This window comes from Bufo bufo, chromosome 4 (genome assembly GCF_905171765.1).
Source record: "Bufo bufo chromosome 4, aBufBuf1.1, whole genome shotgun sequence".
NCBI lineage: Eukaryota > Metazoa > Chordata > Amphibia > Anura > Bufonidae > Bufo > Bufo bufo.
In genome coordinates this window covers 237908903-237919060 of record NC_053392.1, presented here as the reverse complement: position 1 = coordinate 237919060, position 10158 = coordinate 237908903, and positions in this window count along the sequence as shown.

Sequence of the window (10158 nt, the reverse complement as noted above, 5' to 3'; positions counted from 1 at the left end):
GGAGCCCTTTTGCACCACCGTCAAGGTATCTCAGTGTGGCATGGGTTCCTACCACTAGACTACCTACGGTGTGTGAACACGGTTTGAGAGTTGCTAAGATACAACTTAGAGCCAAGCTCCCACATGCCTCCATAGTGAAATCACTCAGGTAGTGGGAGAGATGATAGGTCTGTAAGCCCCACCTATAACAGGCCATGTAAGCAATTGCACATTCTAAACATATCATATTTTTGAGCATTTCCTCCCATTTAGGCCACTTTATTTCAGTTATTTTTCTTGATATGTTTAGAATGTTATCTCTCACAGATAATGTTGTGTGCTAACCTGCGTATTGGTGTAGTGATCACCTATATGCTGGTTTGAATAAATTCAACAACCCCCCCCAAAAAAAAAAACTCTGTAGAGACAGAAATAAACAGAAATGGATTTAGGCCTAAATTCGTTATCATTCACAGATAATGTTGCGCACTACTCTGTGTATTGGTGTAGTAATCACCTATGTGCTGGTTTTAATGGATTCAACAACCCCCCCCCCCCCCCCCAAAAAAAAAAACTACAGCCGTGTGGAGACACAAATAACTGGAAATGGATTTAGGGCTAAATTCACTATCGTTCACAGGAAATGTTGCGCGCTACTCTGTATATTGGTGTAGTAATTATGAACAAAAGAACCCAAATGGCCCAGGATATATCAAAGTAATAGAGATTAATAGTGAAAGGCTATATGAATTCTGTTTCTGGCCTAGATTTTAAAATATAGCTTTTATTAAATCATTTAAAAAATTGCCCTCATGTAAATAAAATAAACATGCCCTCTCAGTCAAATAATAGGGTAGTCAAAATATTATATTTCTGCAAATGTTGCAGTGAGTCTCTGAAGGAGTATTATATCCATACTCCCTTATACATGGCATTAGTATACTTTGCATTAATTAGATACTGTTGTGGCAGTATCTCCATCCGCCTCAGAAGAAGGTATCACCATCAATTATACCATTAATACTTTCTATTAATCTATATTGGTGTAGTAATCACCTATATTCTGAATTTATAAATTCAACAACCCAAAAATAAATTGTGACTGTGGGGAGACAGAAATAAATGAAAACAGTTTTAGGCCTAAATTTGTTATCCCTCACAGATTATTTTGTGTGCTACCCTGTGTATCGGTGTAGTAATAACCTAATTATTGCTTTTAATATATTCAACAACCCCCCCTAATATCACATTATTCCTCACAGATAATTTTGTGCACTGTCCTGTGTATTGGTGAAGTAATCCCCTATATGCCGGATTTAATAATTTCAACAACCCCCAAAAAAATTGTAGACAGAAATAAACAGAAATGGATTGAGGTCTAATACCACATAATCACTTACAGATAATGTTGTGTACTACCCTGTGTATTAGTAATCACCTATAAACTGGTTTGAATAAATTCAGTACCCCCCCTTCCCAAAAAAATTAATAAATAAAATAAATAATAATTTAATGTGGAACTGTGTGGAGCTGTCTGTTAGCCTGGGAGCCAATCAGGGCAAGCCTTTCCCCCACCTCCTCTTAGGGTCATGTGAGAACATTTCTTCCTCCCTAGTGCTTCCCCCCCTAAAAAAGTGCAATTTTACTTGATTTCTCTGAAAAGAACCTGAAAAGATTTGGGGTCGTCTGCCAGCTAAAAAAATTGCAAAATTCATAATGAACCCTGTTAGTTAAGTACTGATTTGCTCATCTTTACTCCTAAAAAATATTATATTGTATCTTTATCTCTGCTTTTATCCGTTCTTAAAAAGAATGTGTAACCTTTATTGCTTTTAAAAAAAACAGCTAGTATTTGCTTTTTCTAATCTTTCTAATGGTCCATTTACACAGGATAACGATCTAGCAGATCTGGCACGATTTGCAACTGGGGAACGATGATCTTTTGTGCTAAACAAAAGATACAATTACCTAATTAACGAGTGTTGCATTTACACCGCCAGATCATTGTTTACAAGCGTTACTAGTAAGCAATGATCTGTTCAATTGTTGGCCTGTGTAAAGGGCCCTTAACCATTTTTTTCTTATTATCTTATTTGCACTATATGATTAAGGGGGCAGCTATCTTGACAGAACTGGTTTTAACAGCACATGGGCCATTGACACAATAGAATGAAAATGTTCATTGATTTTGATGGGAGATATACAGTATATATACAGTACAGACCAAAAGTTTGGACACACCTTCTCATTCAAAGAGTTTTCTTTATTTTCATGACTATGAAGGCATCAAAACTATGAATTAACACATGTGGAATTATATACATAACAAACAAGTGTGAAACAACTGAAAATATGTCATATTCTAGGTTCTTCAAAGTAGCCACCTTTTGCTTTGATTACTGATTTGCACACTCATGGCATTCTCTTGATGAGCTTCAAGAGGTAGTCCCCTGAAATGGTCTTCCAACAGTCTTAAAGGAGTTCACAGAGATGCTTAGCACTTGTTGGCCCTTTTGCCTTCACTCTGCGGTCCAGCTCACCCCAAACCATCTCGATTGGGTTCAGGTCCGGTGACTGTGGAGGCCAGGTCATCTGGCGCAGCACCCCATCACTCTCCTTCATGGTCAAATAGCCCTTACTTTCAAAGTTTTCCCAATTTTTCGGCTGACTGACTGACCTTCATTTCTTAAAGTAATGATGGCCAGTAGTTTTTCTTTACTTAGCTGCTTTTTTCTTGCCATAATACAAATTCTAACAGTCTATTCAGTAGGACTATCAGCTGTGTATCCACCTGACTTCTCCTAAACGCAACTGATGGTCCCAACCTCATTTATAAGGCAAGAAATCCCACTTATTAAACCTGACAGGGCACACCTGTGAAGTGAAAACCATTTCAGGGGACTACCTCTTGAAGCTCATCAAGAGAATGCCAAGAGTGTGCAAAGCAGTAATCAAAGCAAAAGGTGGCTACTTTGAAGAACCTAGAATATTACATATTTTCAGTTGTTTCACACTTGTTTGTTATGTACAGGGAGTGCAGAATTATTAGGCAAGTTGTATTTTTGAGGATTAATTTTATTATTGAACAACAACCATGTTCTCAATGAACCCAAAAAACTCATTAATATCAAAGCTGAATATTTTTGGAAGTAGTTTTTAGTTTGTTTTTAGTTTTAGCTATTTTAGGGGGATATCTGTGTGTGCAGGTGACTATTACTGTGCATAATTATTAGGCAACTTAACAAAAAACAAATATATACCCATTTCAATTATTTATTTTTACCAGTGAAACCAATATAACATCTCAACATTCACAAATATACATTTCTGACATTTAAAAACAAAACAAAAACAAATCAGTGACCAATATAGCCACCTTTCTTTGCAAGGACACTCAAAAGCCTGCCATCCATGGATTCTGTCAGTGTTTTGATCTGTTCACCATCAACATTGCGTGCAGCAGCAACCACAGCCTCCCAGACACTGTTCTGAGAGGTGTACTGTTTTCCCTCCTTGTAAATCTCACATTTGATGATGGACCACAGGTTCTCAATGGGGTTCAGATCAGGTGAACAAGGAGGCCATGTCATTAGATTTTCTTCTTTTATACCCTTTCTTGCCAGCCACGCTGTGGAGTACTTGGACGCGTGTGATGGAGCATTGTCCTGCATGAAAATCATGTTTTTCTTGAAGGATGCAGACTTCTTCCTGTACCACTGCTTGAAGAAGGTGTCTTCCAGAAACTGGCAGTAGGACTGGGAGTTGAGCTTGACTCCATCCTCAACCCGAAAAGGCCCCACAAGCTCATCTTTGATGTCACCAGCCCAAACCAGTACTCCACCTCCACCTTGCTGGCGTCTGAGTCGGACTGGAGCTCTCTGCCCTTTACCAATCCAGCCACGGGCCCATCCATCTGGCCCATCAAGACTCACTCTCATTTCATCAGTCCATAAAACCTTAGAAAAATCAGTCTTGAGATATTTCTTGGCCCAGTCTTGACGTTTCAGCTTGTGTGTCTTGTTCAGTGGTGGTCGTCTTTCAGCCTTTCTTACCTTGGCCATGTCTCTGAGTATTGCACACCTTGTGCTTTTGGGCACTCCAGTGATGTTGCAGCTCTGAAATATGGCCAAACTGGTGGCAAGTGGCATCTTGGCAGCTGCACGCTTGACTTTTCTCAGTTCATGGGCAGTTATTTTGCGCCTTGGCTTTTCCACACGCTTCTTGCGACCCTGTTGACTATTTTGAATGAAACGCTTGATTGTTCGATGATCACGCTTAAGAAGCTTTGCAATTTTAAGAGTGCTGCATCCCTCTGCAAGATATCTCACTATTTTTGACTTTTCTGAGCCTGTCAAGTCCTTCTTTTGACCCATTTTGCCAAAGGAAAGGAAGTTGCCTAATAATTATGCACACCTAATATAGGGTGTTGATGTCATTAGACCACACCCCTTCTCATTACAGAGATGCACATCACCTAATATGCTTAATTGGTAGTAGGCTTTCGAGCCTATACAGCTTGGAGTAAGACAACATGCATAAAGAGGATGATGTGGTCAAAATACTCATTTGCCTAATAATTCTGCACGCAGTGTATATCATTCCACAAGTGTTAATTCATAGTTTTGATGCCTTCAGTGTGAATCTACAATTTTCATAGTCATGAAAATAAAGAAAACTCTTTGAATGAGAAGATGTGTCCAAACTTTTGGTCTGTACTGTATATATATATATATATATATATATATATATATATACAAACCGGATTCCAAAAAAGTTGGGACACTAAACAAATTGTGAATAAAAACTGAATGCAATGATGTGGAGATGGCAAATGTTAATATTCTATTTGTAATAGAACGTAGATGACAGATCAAACGTTTAATCCGAGTAAATGTATCATTTTAAAGGAAAAATACGTTGATTCAAAATTTGACGGTGTCAACAAATCCCAAAAAAGTTGGGACAAGTAGCAATAAGAGGCTGGAAAAAGTAAATTTGAGCATAACGAAGAGCTGGAAGACCAATTAACACTAATTAGGTCAATTGGCAACATGATTGGGTATAAAAAGAGCTTCTCAGAGTGGCAGTGTCTCTCAGAAGCCAAGATGGGTAGAGGATCACCAATTCCCACAATGTTGCCCAGAAAGATAGTGGAGCAATATCAGAAAGGTGTTACCCAGCGAAAAATTGCAAAGACTTTGCATCTATCATCATCAACTGTGCATAACATCATCCGAAGATTCAGAGAATCTGGAACAATCTCTGTGCGTAAGGGTCAAGGCCGTAAAACCATACTGGATGCCCGTGATCTCCGGGCCCTTAAACGACACTGCACCACAAACAGGAATGCTACTGTAAAGGAAATCACAGAAAGGGCTCAGGAATACTTCCAGAAACCATTGTCAGTGAACACAATCCACCGTGCCATCCGCCGTTGCCAGCTGAAACTCTACAGTGCAAAGAAGAAGCCATTTCTAAGCAAGATCCACAAGCTCAGGCGTTTTCACTGGGCCAGGGATCAAAATGGAAGACTGTTCTGTGGTCAGACGAGTCACGATTCAAAGTTCTTTTTGGAAATCTGGGACGCCATGTCATCCGGACCAAAGAGGACAAGGACAACCCAAGTTGTTATCAACGCTCAGTTCAGAAGCCTGCATCTCTGATGGTATGGGGTTGCATGAGTGCGTGTGGCATGGGCAGCTTGCATGTCTGGAAAGGCACCATCAATGCAGAAAAATATATTCAGGTTCTAGAACAACATATGCTCCCATCCAGACGTCATCTCTTTCAGGGAAGACCCTGCATTTTTCAACAAGATAATGCCAGACCACATTCTGCATCAATCACAACATCATGGCTGCGTAGGAGAAGGATCCGGGTACTGAAATGGCCAGTCTGCAGTCCAGATCTTTCACCTATAGAGAACATTTGGTGCATCATAAAGAGGAAGGTGCAACAAAGAAGGCCCAAGACGATTGAACAGTTAGAGGCCTGTATTAGACAAGAATGGGAGAGCATTCCTATTTCTAAACTTGAGAAACTGGTCTCCTCGGTCCCCAGACGTCTGTTGAGTGTTGTAAGAAGAAGGGGAGATGCCACACAGTGGTGAAAATGGCCTTGTCCCAACTTTTTGGGGATTTGTTGACACCATGAAATTCTGATTCAACATATTTTTCCCTTAAAATGGTACATTTTCTCAGTTTAAACTTTTGTTCCGTGATTTATGTTCTATTCTGAATAAAATATTAGAAGTTGGCACCTCCACATCATTGCATTCAGTTTTTATTCACGATTTGTATAGTGTCCCAACTTTTTTGGAATCCGGTTTGTATATATATATATATATACTTTATTACTTTTTGTTGTGATTTTCTGATGACACATCACATTGCCTATAAGTTTTTATAGCACCTTTCCTGTCTCTGCATTAACACTTCCTTCCCTATGTGAAGTAGCGGGTAAGAGACTGTCACATTTGTGGTACCTTAATTCATTTATTAACTAACACCGAGGGTGGATACTTAACAGAGCCAGTAGGGCACTTAGCACTCTCAGCCTGGGGATAGAGAAAGCCTATCTGTGTGAGAGTCAAGTGGGGGTAAAGACCCCTTTATACTGCCTGATATTTGGACCAATTATTGTGTACGAAACAGTTGTTGATGCAGACCATCGCTTGTCCACATACAGTGGAGGTGATCGAACAGCCAATTGTAAGGAAGAAACGGCTCCTTCCCAATAATTGGCTGCAGGTCAAGACACAACAGTTTACTGGAAATACAAATTAGGTAAGAGTTCTCACTCAGAATACTTTATGGATAGCCAGATACGATGCTGCACATCAAAGACTTTAAATCAAATGTTTCCTTTGACGTATGCTTCTTTCTGCTCAAGGAACTGTTCAGAGTACACTATATGAGGTTTTGTTCTGGCAGACAGAGCTCAGAGCAGGATTCTAAGAGCTTCTTGGCTCTGTAAGTGATAGATCCAGGAAGGCAACCAAGTCTATGACAAGGACAATCTGTTCTCGGAGGTGGACATCTTTTATTCAGTGACATTTGGAGAATAATGGATCCATATGGGTGCAGGCTGCCTTGTCCTTTCCCAGTTTTCTGTCCCTATTGAGAGAATTGCCACAAAAGTGTATTTGTAGCTTAGGCTTTTTTTTTTTTAAACGTAGACATTTTCGCTGCACAATCTTGCTCAAGGTCGTAACAGGTGAACAGACTACATCAGTAGTTGTAGGCACTATACATCTTATTATCATCAACTTCAGTGCATGCTACAGAGCTGAGTTTCCCTTAACATAACTACTAGTCAATGTATTAACTATAGATTTAATACTATATTTTTTATATTAAACTTTTATTCATACAAATATGTGGCAAGTGAATGGAAACAGCAGTCATTTTGTAATGAGACAATAACTCAACAAGATCCTATTGCACATTTTTTGGCATGTTCAAGTAAAATTTATTAAAGGTAGCAGATGACTTAGGTGAGAGATTAACATATTTTAAGAGTACTTCATAACGCTTCCAGTCTATTGGTTGCTATTTGTGACATTATGCTTGCTTTGTAAGACATACCTTTATTTACAAGGTGACTAAAACCAGTAAGTAAGGGAAACAGTAGAGTTGTTGTGCCATGTATAACAATACACATCAGCGTCCACATAATAAAGCCCTCCAAGTGCCAGTCATGGTAGTCCTATATCAGTGCCAGCAACATGCCCTGATAACAGACTTTACCTGAAGTATATGCATGCCCATTATATCAGATGTATAATGAAAGAGACGGAACAAAAGTGACTAGTCAATCCGCCTTACTAAAGATGGAATAATCTATTTAACAGGGTTCTCCTGGAATGATTTTAAATGTCCAAGAGCACCCTGTCCTAGAATGTGAGCAGGACTGTTTGCCACCACTTGCTTACGCACTGGTGCTTGCATATAATTGAAATGAGTGAGTGTTCCTGTCAGACTCCTCAGCCATGAAAGCACATTGTAGGCAGGATCGCATCATTGCCATCTATTTAAAGCAGTGTAGTGAGGCCTTGCTCCAGCACTACCCTAGGCAACGGGCCCTGCTCACATTCTAGGACAGGTTGCTTCTGGTGGTTTTAAATCATTCTCAGATAATCCCTTTAATATACAAAACACTGTTATACAGCAATCCTATGGACATATTGTTTCAAGATGCCGTATTAATGAACTCTTGTTAAGCATTCATAACTGTTTAGTTACATATGCATCCTATAGAGTTTTGCTAATTCCTATGGTATTATTTTAATATTTTACTTAATGTAGACATTTGTGTTCTTATGTTTTATTTATGTGTATGAATAGTTTCTATTGTATATAAATTACTTGTATATTAAATACTATATTATGAGAAAACTAATAAACTATACAGTTTTGATCAAGCTTAGGCTAGTTTCACACTACCGACAGCCTTCTCCGGAAGGCTGTTCTGGCGGGTGAACAGCCTGCCGGATCCGTGCTGCCACTAGTGAACGCATGCGGCCGGAGGTCCGCTCCGGCCCCATTGACTATAATGGGGGTGGGCCGGAGTTCCGGCGGCAGCATGGCAAACATGCCGAGAGGCGGCCGGAATAAAACTACGACATGTCTTTGGATCTACATCTACATGACCTCTGTTGGGATCACTGTTACTGATAGTGGGCAAAGTTGTATGTGGTTTAGTGTCTATTTCAGGGATCATTTCTTTGACAGATGGTTGCCTAAAGCTTTGAAAGGCTTAAAACATAAAATGAATTCCAAGATAATACTGCTTAAGTATACCCAACATTGCTTGCAGCAAGTGAGTAATGAGAACCTGGCATTTTATAAACAGGTTATTGGAGTGCCAGGTTTGTCTTTCTATTCTTTCTGAAAGCTGGTATCCACGTTACGCAACTAACAGACACACCTTGCAGATGGCCTTTTAAAAGAGGGAGAGAATCACATTCCACCAACTTATGGGAAGCCTTGGTAAGTTTGCACAGTGTTGCAATGGCATGTCTGTGCCACCCTGCTTTAAAATGTTTTGTTCTTGGACAAGGATATGATCTGCATAGAAATGCATATCAGAAAGGTCAGGGCAATGGAAAAACAAAGGCTGATGAAGTAACATACCTTCAGGTTTTGTATAAATTGTATTAATTACACCTGAGTTTATGTCATAGTTGTCCGGTGGGATAATATTCTTTATAGAAGGCGCAGAATGGATCAAAATAAAAAGCATTACTCACCTCACTGATCCGCTGCAGCTTTAATTCCTCAGTTTACCAGGTCTCTGCTGGTCTCCTCTTACCAGGTCTTCACTGGTCTCCAGGTCAACATGATATAAATGCCTGCCCAGCCAATCATTGACTGAGGTGGGTCACCATTGTGGCCAGTGAATGATTGAGCAGAGATTTCCTGCTGTTTCCACTGTGTCGAGCCAGGGACCAGGAAGTGGAGACCAGCAGGGACATGGAAAACATAAAAAATGCAGCAGGAAATGATCAGTGAAGTGAGTAAATTAGTTTTCTTTAACCACTTCCCGACCGTTCATTGAGTATAAACGTCCTGGACGGTCGGTTTTATCTCTGATCGGACGTTTTAGAACATCCTTTCAGAGATGGCAGCTGCACGCTGGGCCAGCTCAACGAGCGATGTGTATACAAATCAGGAAGCAATGTGCTGCCTCCTGTCCCGGCCCGGTGGTCATGTGACCGCCGGGGCTAGGGGAGTGTAGGAGCTGCCAGGTCTTCCATAGACCTCAATCAGCCCTGCTCTGAGGCTGTACAGCGCAGAATTATGCTGTACAGCCTCTCTGGGGGGTGCATTTCCCCTGAAACTGGGGCTACTATGTCAGCCCCAGTTACAGGAGAAATCAATAGTGAAAAAAATAAATAAAGTGAAGTTAAATGTCCCCCAGAGGTCTTGTATGACCTTATAAGGGACACAAAGTGTAAAATAAAAAATAAAAAATAAAAAATCTTAAAAAAATAAAAATAATAAAAATTTAAAAAATACATATTTGGCATTGCCACATCTGTGATGGCCGGCTCTATAAAAATATCACATGATCTACCCCACCAGGTGAACATCGTAAAAAAATAAATAAATAAACATTAGCCAAAACTGATTTTTTTAGTTACCTCAGCTCCCAAAAAACATAATGTTAATTGATCAA